Source organism: Sus scrofa, chromosome 8 (assembly GCF_054392235.1).
Source record: "Sus scrofa isolate SSC_HxYL_T2T_F1_AM1 chromosome 8, Sscrofa_HxYL_maternal_Yorkshire_Landrace_v2.0, whole genome shotgun sequence".
Lineage (NCBI taxonomy): Eukaryota > Metazoa > Chordata > Mammalia > Artiodactyla > Suidae > Sus > Sus scrofa.
The window spans coordinates 65,742,877-65,768,035 of NC_139390.1; the positions used below are offsets into that span (position 1 = coordinate 65,742,877).

The following is a 25,159-nucleotide window of genomic DNA, read 5'->3' on the forward strand; positions in this document are numbered from 1 at the left end:
TGGGATTGTACCAGTGATCCATCACACCTGCATGTGGGATCTGACGTTCTAGTGGATTGGGTGTTTTTTTTTTCCCCATATATACAGGTAGTTTGAAGTTCACAGTCTTCATCTCGTAGTTATGATGAATATATGAGTTATTGTTTTATTGGTAGAAGTGGGTAGAGAAATTTTGTTACTACCGTTATTCTGTGATAAACTAGAAAGCTAGGCAGTACCCACTGACTCCTTGATATGAGTGATGAGAATTTTGCTGTCATCAACACTTTCTACCATTAATTATTTCATATATATGTGTATATCATATATACATATAAAATACATATATAAAGTTATTTTTCTGATGGTTATTATTTTTCTATTGGTTGTGTCTATAATTATGAGTGATATTCTTGAATATCCATCAATATACAAAACGTTCTTTTTGCTCTGCACTTTGTCACATAAGGTGATGAGTAAGCCACAGTACTTTTTTCTCCCTTTTCACTGCACACATTCTCTAAGCTATGCATTTGATTTTACTTTTACATTATCATGGTAATCATTTACCATTTGTTCTCCAATAACTTACTTTTTCTTAGGTTTGCCCTAAAATTTAGCTTTCAGTAATTTATATTTATATCATTATGATGTAATGAATCTTAACATCAAGTTGTGAGTTTGAATTTTATTTATCCATTAGAAAAATATAAACCTGTCCCTCTGAAAGGACATTGTACCTAGGATCAAAGTCAATGGGAAACTTTTGTTATTCTGAGCAATTCCATATTTTAGAAAACTATTAATTCTTATACATAGGTTTTCAAAATCCTTTGTTTTCCTTGTTATAGCCTCATCTTTCATTCATCTCTGGATACTATTTTCCCCTGTGTCATGAACTGTTCTTACTGTGTTTCCAATAACTTTTTACAATACTTTTTATTATCCCAATTGCACAGGAAAAGGAATTGAGGTGCAGGGCTCTTGGTGAATACTGCGGAGGCTACAAAGCTAATGACCATAGATAGGTGAACCCTGCTGTCCTGACTCTAATCTACATAATCACACATCTATTCTCTTAAGTCCTCCTTCACCTTTCACACCAACTCCCTCCCCAGAGAGATCTCTCTTAGAGCGCTAGCTCCTGCTGTTGTGATTTTTAATGCTCAGAATATGGGCTGGCTGACACTGCCATCCTATAATTCCCCTACCCTCCTTACAGTACTCTTCTGGATTAGATCCAGAGCTAATTATTGAACCAGCGCAACAACACACCTGCTGGCAGCCAAGCTGATTGGTCTGTGCCTGTGTTCTACCAAATGCTCCTAATTTGTTTCCTAATTTTCCTGGGATAAAGTCCAAAATGTCTCCCTAAGAAAATGTACATGTCAGGTGAAAGTATTAAGTCCACAATGTTTTGAGAATATCTTTATGATACTCTAGCAATTAATTGATAGATTATTCAGGTGTGAATTATAGGTGAGAATTTCTTTTTCTTTGGGATTTTTAAAAATACTGCTACAGTGCCAAAAAATCAGTTTTATATCATATTTAAATTTAAATCTGCTAACACCACCGTTTGTTTTCCTTAACTATCCCAATAGGATAAAAACTAGACACAAGAGACTGATATTTTCCTACTAATAGAAAAACCTAAACTCCTTTTATAGACCCAAGTAAGATGAACACAGTTCATTAACTTATTTTTCTGCAATAGTCTATAGATTAAATGAACAATAAAATGTTTTATAATTTAAATAAGATCCTTTTTGCACGTGTTTAATATATTAATAGCAGTCTGTTTTTACCATGCTCCTGGGGTTATAGACTTTAAGTATCTGTTTCTTACCAGCATAATACTATTTTATTTCCAAGGCCAAAGGCCTTTAAGTCTATTAAGGTGAAATCAAAGAATTTAGCTAACAATTTGTATTTCTTTTCTCTTTAAACATCCATTGTCCCCAGTGGAAAGACAGAGACCATGGTCTTTCTTGTCTTCCAGAAAATTTGTTTAATTAGGTTTAGTTTTATTTGGTTTGGTTTCTCTCTGGAAATTTTCAGAAGAATCTCTTAATTCTTGGTGTCATGAAATTTCATTGTGATGCAGGTAAATGTAGGTATGTATTCTGTTATTATTATACTGTATAGTAATTTAGATTTTTAAAAATTGAGTATATATGTTCAACTTTGAAAACTCCTCTTCTGTTGTTACCCTCTCACTCCTGGCAAAGAAAACTGACTTTTTTTCCTGATAATGGCCCTCTTGGATTGACCTCTGATATCTTTTATCTTCTCCCATCATCTACTTTTTTTTTTTTTTGCCTTGCCCCTAGCACCTGGAAATTCCCAAGCCAGGAATTGAATTTGAGACCCAAGCTACACCAGTGACAATGCTGAATCCTTATCCACTAGGCCACCAGGGCGCTCCCAACTTCTCTGTGTGTGTGTGTGTGTGTGTGTGTGTGTTTTCCTTATTCTATATTCTGGAATTAATTTCTTTCTTTCTTTCTTTCTTTCTTTCTTTCTTTCTTTCTTTCTTCCTTCCTTCCTTCCTTCCTTTCTCTCTCTCTCTCTCTCTCTCTCTCTCTCTCTTTCTTTCTTTTTTTAGGGCTGCACCCACACACAGCATAAGGAGGTTCCCAGGCTAGGGGTCTAATCGGAGCTACAGCTGCCAGCCTACACCATAGCCACAGCAATGCAAGATCCAAGCTACGTCTGTGACCTACACTACAGCTCACAGCAATGCTGGATCCTTAACCCACTGAGTGAGGCCAGGGATCGAACCTGCAACCTCATGGTTCCTAGTCGGATTCATTTTCACTGCACCACGATGGGAACTCCGTAATATTTCTAAAACATATTTTTGTTTATTCTGATTTTTCAATTTACCAGTTGTCTATTAAGTTTGGAAAAGCTGTTATCCCCTCCTTAAATTTATCATTTTTAATGTAGCAGTCTCTTTCTATATTTATGAATATAATTATTCTTGACTTTCTCTGAATGTTAATTTAACTCCACAAAATAACTAATTCTTTTCAATTGCTTGAAATCTTTCTTCTGGAGCTACTTTTGTTTTCATGTTTTTTTACTGGTCATTGTTTTTGTACACTTGGGTATCCTCAATTTTCTGTTAAAAAGCCTGGTCTTTTATTGGGTGTATCAGAATCACATTCTTTCATGTTATCAACCTGAGTGGAGTTCTATTTATGTAGAGAGAGAGTTCTGTTTATGTTATGAGGTAGACAAGTCATGCCAGTTCACAGGTCTTATTTTAGAATAGGCTTCCAATCAGGTAACAATTTCTCATCCTTCCAAAGTCACACCAGATTTGCTTTCCTATTTTTTCTTTTTTAACATTCCCCCTAAAATATTGTTCTCCTTGGACAGTCTCCTCTCCTAATCATTGACTGTATTTTCTTTAGTCTGGAACACCAACATACACATTAAGAGCTTTACTTTTCTCTGATTTGCTTTAATATTTTGACATGTATCTCTCTTTTAGGCCTACTTTCCTCTTCTAAACTCCACAGACCTAAGAGCATCTTAGGGGTTCCAAGGTCACATGTTTTGTTCCTCCTCCACCACCCATGTGCAGCTGCTTCTTCTCTGCACTAACCTCAATCATTTCCTTTGTTTGTTCTTTTTCCTAGAGAAATGTGTTGACATGTCTAATCCACTATTGAATAGTCTACCAACTTCCCCTTCTCTTTGCAGAAATTGAATAATTTTCATAATTTTTAACTTTTTATTTTAGAATTAGAAATAAAATGGAAGCTAAGTACATGTGCCTAATTTGTCATTTTGACCTTAAACATGTCTTTTGAAACTGCATGGCTAGGAGTCTTTGACAGATCTCATAGGATCTTAAAAAGATGCAAATTTTAAAAAAAAAATAAGTATTTGGGGAAGCATTTAGTTAACCTACATGCAGTGAGGAGAAATACTCAATTCCTTTCTCAATAAGAAGATTTATATGTTCTTACCTCATGATCATGCTGTCGTTCTAGAGATCAAACAAAGCAGAAGTCTGCCTTGAACCAGTAACACGTTTAAAAATCCCAACATCTTTGTACATAGCTTGCAGTGTCAAGGTTCAGATGACTTGTCTTTTCCTAGGTTGCACTGCAATATTCTGACAGGTAGGTGCTGATTTAGCCACCCTCCCAAATCACTATCATTCTCCTCCAGGCTACAAAACAAGGATCTATATTAAAAAAAAAAAAAAAAAAAAAAAAAAAAACTTCAAAATGAAAACATTAGTTACAAATATCTCCTAGAAATTCTGAGGCCTCCTTTGAAAAATAACATATGTTACATCTATACTATTAACACTACTGCCCTGTTACCTTTTAATTCCCTATCCCCCTCCCAAAACAAACTTACTATACCCAGGAGGAAAACACTCAATCTAAAGTCTTAATTGTGAATTTTATATTTCTAAGTACATATAAAAGGTATATTTAGTGCACTAGAATTTTGTAAGGAAGGAATTATCAATCAGGATGATACTAAAATAAATAGAAATGGTTATTATATTTCAGAAGGGAATTCCTGTTAGAGTGAACCACTAAGATAAACTTCTTTACTGTAAGAGAAGAATGATAGCCTGTTTTTTTGTTGGGTTTTTTTTTTTTTTTGCCTCTGAAGACCTGAGAGTGATAAACCATCTAATTCTTAAATGTGAAGGGTTGCTCCATTTGCACTGAGTACAAGATTTTAATGAAGTTATTAAGTGCTTGTTTACAATGGAAATGTCGTGAAAGAAAATTACTCTGGGCAAATATTCTGAGAGTATACATTAGTTTTCTTGGAGTTTATTTGTCACTCTCCATGTGTACTATACTTGAGTACTTTTGTTCAGTCCACGGAAAGGCAATGTTTGTGTTTTAACTCTGATGGAATGAAGCTCTTTCTTTATTATAAAACTATGTACACCAACAAGTGTAATGTTTAAACTATCAGAACACTGTAAGATGCATACATTAAAACCAAATGTTATGAACAGTATCTTTCCTGGAATAGTTTTACATTTCCTAAATAGTACTTCATTATGAAAACTATCCATTTCAAAGTAAAAAAAAATTGTTAGATGATCACTAAAATATAAGTGCTCTGTCAGAAATATATTACATAAAAAATGTGCATTATTTTATCTTCAAACAAAAAACTAAACCCGGAAATCATTCACATATTTTAGCAATAAATAGTATGTATGCATTTACCAAAATATTTAACTGCAACATTCAAATCACAGCATTTTTTTCCACAAAGAGATGGCTCTTTGAATAGAATATTCTGACAAATGGATCACTTAATCCATCAAAATATCTTTTATATAGATTATAAATGTTCAAAGAACATTTCCTAAGTAGAAAATATTGGTTTCAACTTTGAAAACTTTATCTCCCAATCTTTTCAAGTGGATGCTCCCTCTGAACAATTTTTTTTACATTATGAGAGAAAATACTTTAATCAAGAACAATATTCATGTACTTTTGTGCACTAGGATAAAAAGTATGTGTTCTAGACTAAATTATAACTGTTAAAATCAAAGTATCTAAAGAATTTGAGTAATGCTCAAAACATGCTTTTCTTTAAGTAGAAAAGCTTTGTGCTTCATGTGTGGTGAAATTATGTGCCTTACCAATTATTTTTTTAATTGGAATACAATTAACATATAAAACTGTATTAGTTTCAGATATACATTATGAATTGCTATTTGTATATATTGCAAAAATGATCACCACCACATGACTAATATCTGTTACCACATATAGTTTAATTTTTTTTTCATGTGGTAAGAACTTTTAAGATCTGCTCTCTTAGCAATTTATTTGAAAGAGATTAACATTAATCTCTATGCTGTGAATTATAGCCCCATGAATAATTATAAGTTTGTAGCTTTTGATCGCCTTCACCTATTTAGTCCACCACCCACCATGCTCCTCTGGAAACCCCCAATCTGTACTCTGTATCTATGAGTTTGGGGGTTATTTTGTTTATTGCTTTGTAGTGGTGTTTTCGAGTTTTTTTTTTTTTTTTTTTTTTTAGATTTAACATATAAGTGAGATCATAGAGTAACTGTTTTTCTGTACAACTTAATTCATTTACCATAATGCCTGAAAGGTCCACATACATTGTCACGGTGGCAAAATTTCTTTGTTTTTATGGATGAGTAATATTCCATCATATTCCATCATGGTATATTTGTGTGTGTGTTCATGTGTGTGTGTGTGTATCCCATTTTCTTTATCCATCCATCCATTGATGGACACCTAGGCTGTTTCTATGTCTATACTACTGTAAATAATTCTTTGGTGAACAGAGGGGTTCATATAACCTCTCAAGTTAGTGTTTCTGTTTCCATTGGATAAATACCCACAATTGGAATTACTAGGTCACATGGTAGTTCTGCTTTAGTTTTTAAGAAACATCCATAACATTTTCCATGGTGGCTGCACCAATTTACAGTTCTGCCAATTGTGCATAAAGATTCTCTTTTCTCCACATTCTCTCCAAAACTTATCTATTGACTTTTTTTCATTTTTTGTTATTTCCCCAATAAAAAATGTTTTTCTACTGTAGAGTATGGTGACCCAGTTACACATACATGTATACATTCTTTTTTCTCCTATTATCATGCTCCATCATAAGTGACTAGACATAGTTCTCAGTGCTACACAGCATGATCTCATCACTAATCCATTCCAAAGGCAATAGTTTTGCATCTATTAACCCCAAGTTCCTAATCCATCCCACTCCCTCCCCCTCCCTCATAGAAACAACAAGTCTATTCTCTAAGTCCATGATTTTCTTTTCTGTGGAAAGATTCATTTGTGCCCTATATTAGATTCTAGATATAAGTGATATCATATGACATCTGTCTTTCTCTTTCTGACTTTTTTGATAATAGCCATTTTAATAAGTATGAGGTGATATCTCATTTTGGTTCCGATTTTCATTTCCCTGATGACTAGTGATATCATGTATTTTTCCTATGTTCCTTTTAGCCATCTGCATTTCTTCTTTGGAAAAATGTCTATTCAGAACATCAATTTTAATCAGATTGTTGGATTTTTCTATTGAATTGTAAAAGTTCTTTATATATTTTGGATATTAATTCACTAGATACATGCCCAGATCAGCTCAGCAGGATGGGGCTGAAGAATGGGTGCTGTGAAACTTAAGGAAAAAAGTTAACATAAAACAAGACACAGAGACACTTATCTTAAGTAAAGGTGGGATCCGGGGACTCAAGTTCTCTGGGACCAAGAGCACCACCTCAAGAAACCACACTGCTTTTATTGTGCTCTTGAGGATTATGTCAAGTGAGGAGGGGGTTGTAAGTGCAGGATATAGGTTTTTTTAAGTTATTTTAATAGTCACATAGCCTGTAGCTGGTTAAGCTTTTATTCTGACCTTTAGGCATTTAACAATCATTAGCATTTGAGGAAGCTTGGCTTCAGCTATCTATGCATAGCATGCCTATCTGCAGCAATCCAGTGTGCCTAGGTTTGCACCTAGGTTCTCCTTGCTAATGCATATCCTGCTAATGACCCCTCATAAACCTCTTGGGGCCATGAAGCTCCTCTTTCTTTTATCCTAAGAGGACACATCATGCTGTGCAAAGGCGTACCAATCTGCACAGGTCCCATGTGCCTAGACCAACGCATTATGTCCTCATTCAGCTGACCCTATGAATAACTTATGCCTTTAGGTCTTCGTTCTTAAGCTTAAGTCATTTACCAGCACTGTGACTGTTTTCCAAGCAGGAAGATGGGGTAAAGTAAAGCAGGACAAAATGGAGTTTTCAGCAAAGAGGCTAAGAAAATATGGTAGAAATATGTCCCATGACAGATACAAGACTTGAAAATATGTCCTTCCATTTATTTATTGTACTTTTAGTATGTTGATGGCTTTCTTTGCTATGCAGAAACTTATTAATATACTATCACTTGATTACTTGTGCTTTTGTTTTTGTGTCAATTCCAAAAAATAATCAAGGAGCATAATGTCCACATTTTCTTCTAGGAGTTTATGGTTTCAGGTCTTATCTTCAGTTCTTCAGTTCATTTTGAGTTAATTTTTGTGTATAGTGTAAGATAATGGTCGAGTTTTATTCTTTTATATGTGGCTTATGCAGTTTTCCTTATGCCATTTATTGAAGATACTGTTCTTTCAAAATTGTATATTCCTTAATGAATTGTTGAATTAGGTTTGTTATTTTTCTGAGGATTTTTGCATCTAAGTTAATAAGGGATAGTGGCCTGTAATTTTCTTTCTTGTGGTGTCATTGTGAGTGTAATGCTATCTCATAAAATTGGTTTGGAAATATCCTTTCCTTTTCTACTTTTTGAAAGAATTTGAGAGATATTGTTTTTAATTCTCTTTCAATGTTTGGTAAAATTTACCAGTGAAGTTGTCTGGTTCTAGACTTTTGTATGATGGGAGGTTCTTGATCACTGATACAATCTCCTTATTAGTAATTAGCTGTCCAGATTTTCCACTTCTTCATGATTTGGTCTTGGTAGGTTTATGTTTCTAGGAATTTACTTCTTCTAAGATGTCCAATTTATTGGTGCATAATTGTTTATACTATAATCCTTTCTATTTCTGTATTACCAGTTGTAATGCTTCTTCCTTCCTGTATTTTATTTGATTCCTCTTTTTCTTGATTAGTCTAACTAAAGGTTTGTCAGTTTGATATGTCTTTTCAAAAAACAAGTTCTTGGTTTCATCGACATTTTCTGTTGTTTTTTGGCCCTATTTTATTTTTATTTCCACTCTTATTTTTGTTATTTTATTCATTCTAATAATTTTAAACTTCATTTCTTCTTTTTCCAGTTCCTTGAAGTTTAAAACCATGTTGTTTCAGATTTCTTCTTTCTTGATGCATGGATTTATTTCTATGAACTTCCCTCTTAGAAGTGCTTTTGCTGTATCCCATAAGTTTAGGTATGATGTGTTTCCATTATTCAGTTATTTTTTTTAAATTCTTTTGATTTCTTCTTTGAACCATTGGTTGTTTAGTAGCATAGTAGCATGTTGTTTCATCTCATATATTTGGTAATTTTCCAGTTTTCCTCCTGTAATGTATTTCTAGTTTCATACAACTGTTGTCAGAATAGATACTTGGTATAATTTCAATCAGTCTTCTTAAATGTATGAAGACTTGTTTTGTGGCCTAGCATGTGGTCTATCCTGGAGAATGTTCCATGTGTATTCTCTTCCTTTTAAATGGAATGTTCTGCATAAGTCTGTTAAGTCTATCTGCTGAGCATAAGCATAAGCCCTACTAGCCACTACAATACACAGCTGATCTAGAGGTGTCCCCTGAGTAGAAGCCACAAAAATTGGGGTGCGAAATTACAAGCTCCTTTAAGGTGGAGAAGAGACTTTTGGAGAATATTTTAGTAGCCACCTATATGTGGGTTAAATGGATGCCTACCTCTCAGGCAGATGGTTTTAGATAAACAAAGCTTTTTCACCTAAAAAAGCTGCCACTGTGCTTTTCCCTAGGGTGGGTGAGTCTGTATGTACTAGTCACTTAAGAACTGTTTCCTCATGTATAAACAATGAGGTCCTACTGTACAACTGTGTCCAGTCTCTTGGAATGGGCCATGATGGAAGAATGGAAGATAATATAAAGAGAAAATGGTTGTGTATGTGTGCATGTGAATATACACACGTGAAAAACAGGGTCACTTTTCTGTACAAATGGGAGTGTATGTGCATGTGTGAATATCCAGACATAAATAACTGGGTCACTTTTCTATACAGCACAAATTGGTACAACATTGTAAATCAACCATACATTTTTTTATTACTCAATGAATTTTATTACATTTGTAGTTGTACAATGATTATCACAACCAAATTTTATAGTATTTCCATCCCAAATCTTCAGTACATCCCCCCACCCCCCCAACCTGTCTCATTGGGAAACCATATTTTTTTTTTAAGTTTGTGAGTCAGTATCTGTTCTGCAAAGAAGTTCATTGTGTCTTTTTTGTAGGTTCCACATGTAAGTGATAGCATATGATGTTGGTGTCTCACTGTCTGAATGATTCACTTAGCATGATAATTTCTAGGTCCATCCATGTTGTTCCAAATGCCGTTATTTCTTTCCTTTTAATAGCTGGGAAATATCCCAATGTGTATATGTACCAAAACATCTTTATTGACTAATCTATGATGGACATTTATGATGTTTCCATGTCTTGGCTATTGTATAGAGTGTTGCAATGAACATTAGAGTACATGTATCTTTTCAAGTTATGGTTTTCTCTTGATAGGTGCCCAGGAGTGGGATTGCTGGATCAAATGGTAATTCTATTTTTAATTTTCTGAGGAATCTCCATACTGTTTTCCACAGTGATTGTACCAATGTACATTCCCAACTGTGTAAGAGGGTTCTGTTTTCTCCACATCCTCTCCAGCACTTATTGTTTTTAGACTTTTTGATGATGGCCATTCTGGCTAGGGTAAGGTGGTACCTCATAGTGGTTTTGATTTGCATTTCTCTCATAATTAGTGATGTTGAAAATCTTTTCATGTGTTTTTTTTTTTGGCCATCCGTATGTCTCTGGAGTATTGTCTCTTTAAATCTTCTGCCCATTCCTTTGATTTTTTTTTTTTTTTTTTTGGTATTAAGCTACAGAAAGGTGTTTATAAATTCTGGAGATTAATCCCTTGTAATTCATTTTATTTGCAAGTATTTCCTCCCATTCTGTGGATTGTCTTTATGTTTTGTTTAGGGTTTCCTTTGCTGTGCAGAAACTTTTGAGTTTAATTAAGTCCCATTTGTATGTTTTTATTTTTATTGTCATTACTCTAATAAGTGGATCTGAGAAGATGTTGCTGTTGTTTATGTCAGAGAGTGTTTGGCCTATGTTTGCCTATAAGAGTTTTATAGTATCTGACCTTATATCTAGGTCTTTAATCCATTTTGAGTTTATTTTTGTGTATGGTATTAGGAAGTGTTCTAGTTTCATTCTTTTATATGTGGCTACCCAGTTTTCCCAGCACCACTTGTTGAAGGGGCTGTCTTTTTTCCATTATATATTCTTGCCTCCTCTGTCATAGATTAGTTGACTCTAGGTATGTGGGTTTAATTCTGGGCTTTCTATCCTGTTCTGGTGATCTATATTTCTGTCTTTGGGCCAGTACCATGTGGTTTTGAAGACTGTAGCTTTGTAGTATAGTTTAAAGTCAAGGAGCATGATTCCCCCAGCTCCATTTTTCTTTCTCAGGATGGCTTTGGCTATTCTGGTCTTTTGAGCTTCCAAACAAACTTTAAAATATTTTGTTCTAGTTCTGTGAAAAATATCCTTTGTAGTTTGATTGGGATTGCATTGAATCTGTAGATTGCCTTGGGTAGTATAGTCATTTTGATAATATTGACTCTTCCAATCCAAAAGCATGGTATGTCTTTGATTTCTTTCATCAGTGTCTTATAGTTTTCAGAGTACAGGTCTTATATCAAAAAATACCTATCATATGTGGAATGTAATTTATACTTTTACTGATATTTGCCATAAAATATCAATGTGCTACACTGAGATAAGTTTTTAATTGGCAAACAAATCAAAAGCAATACTCAAAAATTTGGGGTTGTTTCCCCCCCACACTATTTTTTATTTTCTTTGGTTTTGTCAAAACTTCTAAATTTGTTGCCTACAAACATTTCCAATATATCTTTCTATGGCAAGGGAAATTGCCTTGAATTTTGTCTCCATTTTTTTCAGTTCATCTTCCCATAGATATATATAGGCATTTTGATTTCTTTCATCATTGTCTTATAGTTTTCAGAATACAGGTCTTTTGTCTCAAGTAGGTTTATTCCTAAGTATTTTATTATTTTTGATCTGATGGTAAATGGGATTGTTTCCCTAATTTCTCTTTCTGATATTTCATTGTTAAAATATAGAAATGCAATCAATTTCGGTGTATTAATTTTGTATCATGCAACCTTGCCAAATTTATTGATGAGCTCTAACAGTTTCCTGGTAGCATCTTTAGGATTTTCTAGGTATAGTATTATGTCATCTGCAAACAGTGATGGTTTTACCTTTTCCTTTACATTTTAGATTCCTTTTATTTTTTTTCTTCTCTGAGTGCCATCACTAGGACTTCTAAAACCATGTCGAACAGTAGTGGTTAGAGTGGACATCCTTGTCTTGCTCCTGATAAATCCCACTTGATCATGATGTACAATCCTTTTAATGTATTGTTGGATTTGGTTTGCTAGTATTTTATTGAGGATTTTTTGCATCTATGTATATCAGTGAAATTGGCTTGTAATTTTCTTTTTTTGTGGTATCTTTGTCTCCTTTTGGTATCAGGATGATTGTAGCCTCATAGAATGAGGTGGGAGTGTTCCTTCCTCTACAATTTTTTGAAACAGTTTCAGAAGGATAGGTGTTATCTCTTCTATAAATGTTTGATAGAATTCACCTGTGAAACCATCTGGTTCTGGACTTTTGTTTTTTGGAAGATTTTTAATCACAGTTTCAATTTCAATACTTGTGACTGGTCCATTCATCTTTTCTATTTTGTCTAGGTTTAGTCTTGGAAGATTTTACTTTTCTAAGAATTTGTCCATTTCTTCAAGGTTTTCCATTTTATTGGCATATAGTTGCAAATAGTAGTCTCTTTTGATCCTTTGTATTTCTGTGATGTCCATTGTAACTTCTCCTTTTTCATTTCTAATTTTATTGTTTTGAATCCTCTCTCTTTTTTTCTTGAAAAGTCTGGCTAAGGGTTTATCCATTCAGTTTTTATGAGAGAAGGTGAGCTTCAGTTCTTCTATTTCACCATCTTAATCCCATATCTCATAGATCAACTATACTTTAAAAAAAGAACTCTTTCTCAGTTTGCTATAGACTTGTGAGTCTCATGGATGGAAGCCCCATTGGCATTCAGAGTTAGATGGGTTGAGGGCATATCTCTCAGGTGCAGGTCTTAAAACTCAGGATGCCCAATATGGGGTTTAAACATTTGCTTGTCAGGGAGACACTTAGGTTTGTGAGTTCCCCCCAGATTTGATTCACCATATGCCAGGGAGTCTGAGAGTTCATGGCAAGGTTGTGTCCCAGCCTCTCTTATCTGATTTGATTTGGGTTTCTTGTAATTCACTTTATATGTGGAAGTTGCTCAGCTGGTTTTGGTTTTTTTGAGGAAATTGTTTTGTATGTAGCTGAAGATTCAGTGTGTCCATGGCAGGAACTGAGTTAATAATCCTCCTCCATCACCATCTTGAGCCAGAAACCCCTGGAAATGATTTATTAAACATAAGCAGTTATATTTTAAATGTCTACTATAATAGTATTTCTTATGTTTTAGTATATAATTTGATCATAAAAATGAATTTATATCATGTATGAGTTTTTATTAGAAAGTTAAAATATTTATTAAACCATATCTTTTTGATCACTTAAAAGTACTTTTTAAAAGTCATGTTGGGTGTCCAAAAATGTCTTTTGTATCTAAATATATATAAATTTAAAAGAAATTGCTGTATAACCCTTATCTGTACCCTCATATTTCTACTATGGCATATCCATAAACAATTCATAAATGTATTTTCCTATACCAGATACATTAACTAGTTAGACTATATTATTTAATATGCTAATAATACCTTATTGTAAGCTCTGCAAAAATAATTCCTAACTGGTGGTAGAGAGGTGTAGGGATATCATAAGTACCCCTTAAATTTTAATAATGGTCTCTAGGAAAATGCAACTATACACATGTATACAAAATTTGCACACATTTTCTTGGAGTTATATATACTGATCTCTAAGGTTGTGTATGAAAAATGTTATCAAGCATTGCACTGTATACCGAGAGTAAGGGAGGAGAAGACAGACCATAATAGCTGTATGAATTTTCCAGATGCTGTAACTAATAAACATTTCAGAAGAGAATAATAGAAGGAAATAGGCCTTGCCATCCTCACATGATTTAAGGGAATGTTGCAGGTGCTCTAGGGGTACAAATTAGGAATTATCTTCCCTAAATTAACCAGAATATATAGCCTCCCTAGAAATTTACATTTTATTCTTTAATTGTTCATTAAATGATCTCATTTTGAAAGATCTGATACAAGTTGATGTAAAATACCTTTTGTGTACTCCCATTTGTCAAAGCTGAACAGAGTAGTCAATCTCATTGTAACCTTTTAACGAGTGAAAAGACTCCTGAATATTGACCACAGTGAAGAACAGATGTGAAGTGTGAACAAGAACACAAAGAAGGCATTAAAACAGTTGCAGAATGAACTTTGTCAATATTTTGTATTTGACAATACAGAGTTCCTTCCTTGTAGCTAACATTTCAACCTTGTGAAATTAAGGTACAATCTATTAACATGTCATGAATTAGGTGGATGGTGATCTCGATATCAAATCTGAGAGAACCCCAGCTTGACAAGACAATTACTATTCAAGATAGTCAAATTTTAAAACAATTGCTTCTAGTACAGTAAACAGCTCAAAATGCATGAGAAGTATTTTATGAATGTTCCAAGTTTAGGAACCGTTTCCTACTTCTGTATTGGCATCAAATGTCGTGTCTTTGCAGCTTTCTGTTGTAATGAATAAAGATTATTTCCCACAAGGAGAAATTCACATAGGAAAGGAATAAGGTACATAAGGAAAGGTATATGTACAACCTTCTTAGCCCTTTTTCTGTGTGTGATGTTTTACTGTAAGGTTATTCTCATATATGGCACCACAGCAATTTTTTTGAAATTTAAATGGAGTCCAGTTAATTTTCAATGTTGTATTAGTTTCAGGTGTACAGGAAAGTGAATCAGTCACATATATAAATATATCCATTATTTTCTCCCATAAAGGTTATTATAAACTATTGAGTAGATTTTTCTGTGCTATACCTTTGTTCTCATTAATTTATTTTATACAGTAGTGTGTACATGTTATTCCCACACTCCCAATTCTTCCCTCTCCCCAATGATTTCATCTATGGTAACCATAATATTGGTTTTGAAATCTGTGAGTTTATTTCTTTTTTTTAAATAGGTCCAATAGCATTTTCTATTGAAGAATAAATTGTGGACAGGTTTATCTTTGGGTATAACTTCCTGGGTAATACCCACTTGCATTCAACCATTATTGTCTATATTGGGACAATGATAAAAAATATTCTGTTTGGCTGAGCTTATTGTACATCTTAAGTACACAGGAAAACAAGAAACTGTGTGAAAGTGTTTTGTAAACTTTAAAGTGCTATACAAATTTACTTATTTGAAACAGTAATGAAGACTGGCTTCTCCTCCCACATGTTACCATCTGTTTTTAAAAATATTTTCATGCCCTCTTTCCTTCCTTGAATTGAGAAACATAAATGTTAGCATTTTACAATGTTCCCAGTGAGAATTTTTATAATTAATATGTATAATATAAATATAAATAATATGTAACACTATTCTAGATATTACCCCATTACTGATGGACAAAATTATGACATGAATTATTTGATTCTTCCTAGTCATATTAAGTTCAAAATATTAAGTTCTTCCTTTCATTGGCAGATTATGTAAGTACAGTGAAACTGAGGAGAGTGGTGTATTTTAACTCTATTCACTAAGAATGTTAATTTAAAAGGATAGAAAATGCCAATATTTGATACATTTCTAATGATTTTATAGGTATAGATAATGTATTTACTAAAGATGATTTTTTTATAGAAAAAAGGGAATATTTCTACAATGAGGTGTTGAGATTTCATTCTTACATGTTCCATCATTAACATTATTATAACAGCCTTGTATTTTTATAGAAGTATTACTGTCATGTTCACTTTTTAAAGTTTTTTAGGAAGAAAGAAAGAAATCCACTCCTGTACTTTCTGTTTCTGGGCTTCGGGCTTTTGCAGTGTTGCTTAAGTGATGTAAAAATAGTCCCTCCAGAAGATAGGAGGAAATTTTGCTTATAGATGTAAGTATATGCCCAAATTCCTAGGATTCTTTAAGGAAATAAAAGCAATAAGATTTAGAGATACAAATACAGATATAAAGACATATAGATTTATATTAAGGAACGGCCCCATAATTTTGGGGACTAGTAAAATCAAAATCTGTAGGTCAGATTGGCAGGCTAAAAATTCTGGTAAGAGCTGATGTTGAAGTCTTGAATCCAAAATCCATACTGCAGATCAGGAGTCTAGGCACTCAGCTGCACTTTTTCTATGTTACAGTCTTGAGAATCCCTTCTTCTCCAGGAAGCCTCAATTTTGGCATTTTAAGCCTTTAGCTAATTAAATATGTCCCATTCACATTATCAAGGGAAGCTTTCTTTACTTAAATTATAAGCGTTAATCATGTTTACAGAACTCTTTCACAGAAATATCTAGTGTTTTACAAACAAAAGGGAACGATAGCTTATCCCAGCCAAGCTGACATATAAAGTTAACCATATCAGTCCATGAAACCACATAGTAAGTATTTGATTTTTACTTTGTTATCTTAAGAGGTAGTTAAAAGATATTATTTAGGGACCAACAAGGCAGGAACATAATACATGGGAGTTACCATTGTGGCTCAGTGGTTTAAGAATCCAACATGTTGTCTGTGAGGATGTATATTTGGTCCCTGGCCTTATTCAGTGGGTTAATGATCTGGCATCTTTGCAGGCTGAAGTGTAGGTTGCAGATGTGACTCAGATCTGGTGTAGCTATAGCACAGGCCTGCAGCTGCAGCTTCAATTCAGCCTCTATCCTGGGAACGTCCATATGCAGTAGATATGGCTATAAAAAGAATAAAAAAAGAAAGACGAAAGAGAGAGAGAAAGAAAGAGTTAAAGAAAGAAAAGAAAGAAAATATGTGAAAATTTTTATTTAAAATTGCAAGTGATGCTGATTACAACTTAAATGAACCAGTTGAGACAGGTATTAGGACATACTTGATGAATAGTTTTAAAATGATTTGACATCAGTGAATTTAGATAAGATATGAATAGGTATCTACTGCTAAAGGGAAATCTTCTTTCCCTTCTTACTCAACTTTCTTTGACAGCTTAAGTAAAGACACGTGTAATTCATCACATTTTGCTAAGAAATGCAACTCTACATACCTGTAATGATGTTATTACTATTCTATTATTCCCTTAGTTTAATTGAAATATAATTGACATACAGTATCATATAAATTGTACCACATAATGATTTGACTTACATCATGAAATGATTAACACGGTAAGTTTAGTGAGCAACTATCATCTTATATAAATACAAAAAAAGAGAAAAAAACCTTTTTTCCTTGCAATTATAAGGACAATTCTAAAAGCTTTCACATGTAACATGCAGCAGTTATATTTATCTGTAGTACTTATTTATCTCATAACTGGAATTTTATACCTTTTGTCTAGCCTGATGCAATTTCAAATCTTTTCTATGAATGAATTTGTTTCTGAAGTATAATTGACCTACAGCATAACATTAGTTCCTGGTGTAAAACATAGTGTTTCAGTATTTCTATATATTTCAAAATCACCACCAAAATAAGTCTAGTGCCATCTGACATCATAGAAAGATACTACATTACTATTGACTCTATTTCCTACACTATATTTAATATCCATGACTTAATTATTTTGTAACTGGAAGTCTGTACCTCTTAATCTCACCCATCTATTTCTCTCACTTCTCTACCCTTATCCCTTATGGTAACCAACTGTTTGCTCCCTGTAGCAATGACTGTTTCTATTTTGTGATTGTTTATTCATTTATCTGGTTTTTTAGATTCCACATATAAATGAATTCATACAGTATTTATCTTTCTCTTCACTTAGCATAATACCTCTAGGTCCATCCACGTTGTCACAAATAGTAGCATTTCATTTTTTTTTATGGCTGAATAATAGTCCATTTTTTATATATCACATTTTCTTTGTCAATTCATCTACCCATGGAGACTTGGGCTACTTTCACATATATTGGTTATTGTAAAACAAGCTGCAAAGTACAAAGGGGTCCTTATATATTTTTGAATTCATTTTAATTTTCCTCAGATAAATACTAAGGAGTAGGATTACTGAATCATATGATAGTTTCATTTTTAATTTTTTTAGGAACCTCCATACTGTTTATAGTGGCTGCACGAAATTATATTCCCACAATAGTGCACAAGGATTCCTTTTTCTCCACAGCCTTTCCAACACTTGTTATTTTTTCATCTTTTTGATAATAGCTTTTTTTTTTTTTTCTCTTTTTAGGGCCACACCCATGATATATGGAGGTTCCCAGGCTAGGGGTCAAATTGGAGCTGTAGCTGCTGGCCTACACCACAGCCATAACAATGCAGGATCTGCACCATGTCTGTGACCTACACCACAGCTCCCAGCAACATCAGATCCTTAACCCACTGAGCAAGGTGAGGGATCAACCTGCATCCTCATGGATACTAGTCAGGTTCCTTAACTGCTGAGCCATGACGGGAACTCCTGATAATATCTTTTTGATAACCTGACAAGTGTGAGGTAATATCTCATTCTGGTCTTCATTTGCATTTTCCCTATTAGTGATTAGCATTATTAGTTAGCATTTTTTCATGTACCTGTTGGACATCTGTACGTTTCCTTTGGAAAAATGTCTACTCAAGTCCTCTGCTGAATTTTTAATTGGGTCATTTAATTATTCTAATGTTGAGTTCTATGAGTTCATATATTTTTTATATTAACCCCTTATATGAATATTGTCTACGAATATTTTCCCATTCAGTAGCCTTTTTGTCTTGTAGGTAGTTTCCCTCATTGTGCAAATGCTTTTTTAGTTTGAGGTAGTCTCATTTGTTTATTTTGCATGTTTCACTTGATTGAGGAGCTATATCCCCAAAAATATTGCTAAGACCAATGTTAAAGAGTATATAGCCTTTGTTTTCTTCTAGAAAAGTTATGGTTTCAGGACTTACATTTAAATCTTTTTTTATAATGATTTTTATTTTTCCATTATAGTTGGTACACAAGTATTTAATCTATTTTGAGTTTATTTTGGTAAATGGCATGAAAAAAAAATGCCCAGTTTGATTCTTTTGTACGTAGCTGTCTAGATTCTCAAGGCCATTCTTTGAAAAGGTTGTCTTTTCCTCCATTGTATATTCTTGCCTCTGTTTTGTAGATTAGTTGACTATTTCAGTGTGAGTTCAATTCTGGATTCTCTATTCAGTTCCATTGATCAATATGTCTGTTTTATGACAGTACCATAGTATTTTAATTACTGTAGCTTTGTTGTATATTTTGAAATGTAGGTGCATAATACATTTAGATTTGTTCTGTTTTTTCAAGATTGTTGTGGCTATCTGGAGTCTTATGCTTCTAAACAAATTTTAGAGTCATTTGTTATATGGAAAATGCCATTGATATTTTAATAGGGCAAGACTGAACCTGTAGATTGCCTTGGGTAATACTGTCATTTTAAAAATACTAATTCTCCAATATATAAGCATAGTATATCTTCCCATTTGTAAGCACTGTCTTCAGTTTTTTTCATTTGTGTCTTACAGTTTTCTGAATGTATGTTTTTAACTCCTTAGTTAGATGTATTCCTACATATTTCTTCTTTTGATGTGATTCTAAATGTGATTTTTGTCTTAATTTCTCTTCCCAATAGTTCATTATCCATGTATATAAATGCAATTAATTTCCATGTAATAATTTTGTATCCTGTAATTTTACAAAATTCATTTCTGAGTTCTAGTAGTTTTTGGTGGTATCTTCAGGATTTTCAATTTATAGAATCATGTTACCTGCAAATAGTGATAGTTTCACCTTCCAATTTAGATTCCTTTTATTTATTTTTCTTGCTATGCCTCAGGCTTACAATACTGTGTTGAATAAAAGTGATTTGAACAAGCATCCTTGTCTTTTTCCTTATCTTACGCAAACACTTTTAGCATTTTACTGATGAGTACAATACTAGCTGTGGGCTTGTCATATGTGGCAATTACTATGTAGACATATGTTCCCTTTATCCCACTTTCTGGAGAGTTTTTATCATGAACAGATGTTGAATTTTGTCAAAAGCTTTTATGCATCTATTGTGATAATCATATGTTTATTCTTTAATTGCTTAATGTTGTATGTAACATTGATTTGCAGATATTGAGCAATCCATGTATCCTACTTGATCATGGTGTATGATCCTTTTAATGTATTGTTGGATTCAGTTTACTAATATTTTGTTGAGCATTTTTACATCTATGTTCATTAGGGATATTGGCCTGTAATTTCCTTTTTTTTGTGATATCTATCTGCTGTTGGTATTGGGGTGATGTTGGTCTCAGAGAATGAGTTTGAAGACTCCTTCTGCAACTTTTTGAAATAGTTTGATAAGGATAGGTGTTAACTCTTCTTTAAATATTCAGCAGAATTCACCTATGAACTCTCCATCTCGTCCTAGTCTTTTGTTTATTGAGAGTTCTTTCTTATTAGTGATTCAATTTCATTACTGGTAATTGGTCTGATCAAACTTTTTATTTCTTCCTGATCCAGTTTTGGGATAGTCTAGGCTTCTAGAAATTTGTCCATTTTTTTCTAGGCTGTCCATTTTATTGGTGTATAATTTTTCATAATCTCAGGATGCTTTGAATTTCTGTGGTGTTGATTGTAACTTCTATTTAATTTCTGATTTTTTTTTTTGGTATCTGTCTTTTTTTCTTGATGAGTGTGGCTAAAGTTTTTTCAGTTTTCTATATCTTGTCAAAGAATTAGCTCTTAGTTTTATTGATCTTTTTTAGTGGGTTTTTTAAGACTAAATTTCTATTATTTCTGCTCTGATCTTTGATTTCTTTTATTCTACTAACATTGGGTTTTCATGTTTCCTGATATAAGCTTGTATCTCTATGAACTTCCCTCATAGAACTGCTTTTGCTGCATTCCATATATTTTTTCAGATTTTTTTTATCTCCAGTTACTTTTTTATTTCAAGAACCCATTGGGTTTTTTTGGGTATCACATTGTTTAGTCTCCACGTGTTTTTATATTTTGCAGATTTTCTTGTAATTGATTTCTAGTGTCAAAGCATTGTGATTGGAAAAAAGATGCTTGGCATGATTTTAGTCTTCTGAAATGTACTGAAACTATATGTTACCATTTTATATTCAGGCTATGTTAATTAGCTGTTACAATAAATTACTATGTTCTGGATGGCTTAAAAAACATTTATTCCTCACAGTTCTGGAGCCTAGAAATGTCAAAATATAGGTTCCAGATGATTCAGTGTCTGGTACGGATCCTCTTCCTGGTTTGCAGACAGAAGTCCCTTGTGGAATCCTCATATAATGAGAGCAAGAGAGAAAGCACCAACTTTTAGTTATAAGTATACTAACCACATAGTAGGGGCTCTGCCTTCATGACTTCATCTAAACCAAATTACCTTGCAAAGGCCCCACTTCCAAACAGCATCACTTCGAGCATTAGGGTCTCAATGTAGACCAAGTAAATCTTGCTTGCATTTGGCAAAAGCCTTTTACAAGTTTGATGATATCATGATTTGTGTATTTACCTTCCAATTTCGTTTTGTCAAAAAACTGGTATATGTTCATTCCAATTTTTCCTGGAAGACAGTGTATCAGAGAATTTTGCTTCTATCCTTCAGATTCTTAGAGTATATCTTTCTCTTTAGGAATGGTAAAACTGGTGAAAATCCAACCATAAAACTGAGCAATAATGACAGTAACTTTTCCCTGTGTGGCATGTAATATCCTATCATCTTCTTTGATCAAATTTCATTTACATTATCTTTTTTATTCATCTCTCCTTTTTTAACTGTCTTTACCTGGGGATAAGAGGTAAGACTTAAAACAGAAGGACACATTCAATCTTCAGTTAAAAGAAAAGTGAAGATTCAGAAATCTTTGTGAGATTTAGATTTATTGCTATTTACAGCATGCCAAAATTTGATAAATTGAACTAATAGCTTAAAGCTTTTTATAATATTTCTATTACCACTAGTTTTTGTAGTGCCTATTTACTAGCATTTACAAAGATCATTTGAATAGTTTGCTTTTGCTTTTTACAAACTATTGAATATTTTAAGCATGACAATGTAGCAACAAATTTCTGGTATCCCATTAGACTCTTAATTAGATTCATAGAGCCTGCTTGTAGACTGTCAGGAGCTTTTCAACCCTAAGTTACTTTTCATATACAGGCCAATACAGCCTTGTGTCTTCAGTACTTTTCAGAAATGGTAAGTACATAAAACAATCCTTTGAAACATCATAGAAAATAAGGTCAACAAGTCCCACTGATTTGCATATAGCAAATTTTTCTAATTACTACTCTTTTATCTACTTTTTGCTAACTGACAAGTTTTTAAGGTCTTTATTTCTCACTTGTTTATAATTTAATGAGAAAATTGACAAATAACATGACAGTACTGTTCCATTTTAGCATCATCATTAATGCTCTTACTTTCTGGAATACTTCTCTGTTAGAACATTTCCCCTGAGTATGATACCTTTGTAAATGCTTTTTATTATAATCTTAAAAGCCATTTATGAATAATAAACTCACTCTATATTTGGATTTTTACTTCACTGTGCTTTCTTAAACTCTGCATAACTCTTTATACTCTGTTTCTTTTCATCTCTTTGCTCCATTTTCAGAATATCTATTCCCCTTTCCTTCTAAAGCAGCTTTGTGATGTCACTTTTTTTAAAAAAAGTGAAATTATAATTGACTCTACTCTTAATATAGTATCTTTTATAATATAATCTTTCTAATTTTTTAGATTTCAATACTTAACTTTTTTGTTACACATTATAAATGCCTAAATTTCCTTAACTTTCTCTAATTGAAGTCAAATATTATTTCCTCTCATACCTAAAAGTAATGTTCTACTATGTTAAAATAAATTAATTTCTGGCACAAAGCCCATTTTAAAATTTGCAGGAGTTCCTGCCATGGCTCAGCAGAAATGAATCTGACTGGTATCCATGAGGAGACAGGTTCAATCCCTGGCCTCACTCAGTGGGTTAAGGATCTGGCATTGCCATGAGCTGTGGTGTAAATCGCAAATGCAGCTCATATCTGGCATCGCTGTGGCTGTGGTGTAGGCCAGCGGCTCTAGCTCTGATTTGCCCCTAGCCTGGGAACCTCCATATGCCATGGGTGCTGCCCTAAAAAGACAAAAAAAAAATTACAGTCAGACTTCTATAATAATAAATTTAACAACCTATTTGGTATGGTAGATTTAGCTGTATTTGTTATCCAAAATACCTAATAATGTAAAGTATTATATACAGTTGAATAGCAGTCAGTACAATGTTTCTGCAGAAATTACTCTGTTTTACATGCCTGTGTCACAATTAAGTGAGAGATAAGAACTACATATGTTGATTCATATGTCATTAATCACCCATTTACCCCACTATGTGTCAGACCTTGGTCTGTATTTGAGACAAATAAGACATAGGAAAATGCTCCTAATCTCACAGTGAAGTAGAGAAAGACAAAATAATTGTAAAATATCATGTATATTGTTTAATTAAAGGAAAGCAGGGTGCAATGATAGGGAGCCACTGGGGGACTTGGTAGATGAAGTGTTTTTTAGGGCTTTTTGGAAGAAGGGACATTTGAGGTAAAATTCAAATGACAAATAGGAGGCAGTTTTACAAGAGGGCTACCCAGACTGATAAAGAGCTACAATTAAGGCCCAAAAGCAAATAGCTTGTCATGCTTGACTATCAGAAACAAAAGTACACTTAAAACCTAAGAGATTGAGAGCTGATAAGGTACCACACACCTGTCCTAGTTCTACTATCTGAAATAATACATGATATCTTCAAATGTGTTGATAAAAGGGTCACAATTCTAATTATTCTCTTTAGGTAGCAGAAAAAAATGGAGTAGTACTGGAAAAGGACAGTTGTTTAGCTGAATAATCTTGGGGGCAATTTAAAGAATCCTGCCCTCCTTAGCTGAGAGTTTCTGTGATCTCAAGAGGGTATGTGAGTGAGTGAAAGGACCAGTAGAATGGTTCAAGTTGCAAAAGAAGGACATTTTCATGTAATGTAACTTAGGTCAAATGAACATAAAATTATGGCAGAATTTGGTACAACAGCAGCAGATGTTGCAGAGGTGAGACCAATGCCCATGATTGAGCAGAAAATTTGTAACTAAGAAATGGCTAGCAGAATGGACTGAGAAAACCACTTCCAGTATTACTAAGTGCTACTGTAATAAGTGAACTTTCATTTCCCAGTTAAGATTCCCTTGGGAGAAAGAAGTGGGAAGAAAAAGATCCTTGAACCTGGAAAGTAATGAAGACTCTTACAAGTCTCAGCAAATTGAAGTAGCCTGAAATCATACCAAGTACCTTTTATGACCATAATGGTACACAAGTCCAGAAAATTTACAAACATATGGAAACTAAACAACTCAATTCTGCATAACCAATGGGATCAAGAAGAAATCAAAAGAGAAATTTAAAAATATTGAAACAAATGAAGATAGAAACAAAATATGCCAAAACATATGGGATACGAAAAAGCAATTCTGAGAGGAAAGTTTATAGTAATACATTTATATAGTAAGAAAATACATCTAAGATTTCTTTATGGCACAGCAATTTAAGGATCCATCATTGTCACTCCAGTGGCTCAGGTTGCTGCTGTGGTACGGGTCCATTTCCTGGCTGGGGAACTTCCACATGCTATAGCTGTGGCCAAAAAAAAAAAACAAAAAAAAAAACAAAAAAAAAACAAGAAAATGCATCTTAAACAACCTAACTTTCAACTTAAGGAACTAGAAACAGAAAAACAAACTAAGCCCAAGTTAGCAGCAGAAAGAAAATGACAAAGATCAGAGTGACAATAAATTAGAGATAAGGAAAACAATAGAAAATATATTAAAACCAAGATCTAGCTACATTGACAAATCTTTAGATAGACTAACTTACAAAATAAAAGAGAGAAGACCCAAATAAAAAATGAAAAAGGACCCTTTATCCTGTTCCATTGGTCTCTGTCAGTTTTGGTACCAGAACCACACTGTCTTGATGACTGTGGCGTTATAGTATTGCCTGAAGACTGGAAGAGTTATGCCTCCTGCTTTTTTTTGTTCTTTTGGGTCTTTTGTGGTTCCATATAAATTTTTGGATTGTTTGTTCTAGTTCTGTGAAAAATGTCATGGGTAATTTGATAGAGATTGCATTGAAT

The 25,159-nt window shown here is 33.4% G+C and overlaps 1 protein-coding gene across 4 annotated transcripts in view; it reads right to left on the reverse strand.

The window, feature by feature from the left end:
- Nucleotides 1–25,159, reverse strand: part of LOC110262110 (uncharacterized) — a 476,065-nt gene that overhangs the window by 59,248 nt on the left and 391,658 nt on the right. The window contains exon 4 of one of the 4 annotated variants that reach the window (XR_014812609.1): nt 9,782–13,251. The exons of 2 other annotated variants lie outside the window; for them this stretch is intronic. The gene's annotated coding sequence lies outside the window, so the exon portion shown is untranslated. Of the gene's footprint in view, nt 1–9,781; nt 13,252–25,159 lie in introns of those variants that run through there. One more of the 4 variants, XR_002346687.2, reaches the window with a different exon arrangement.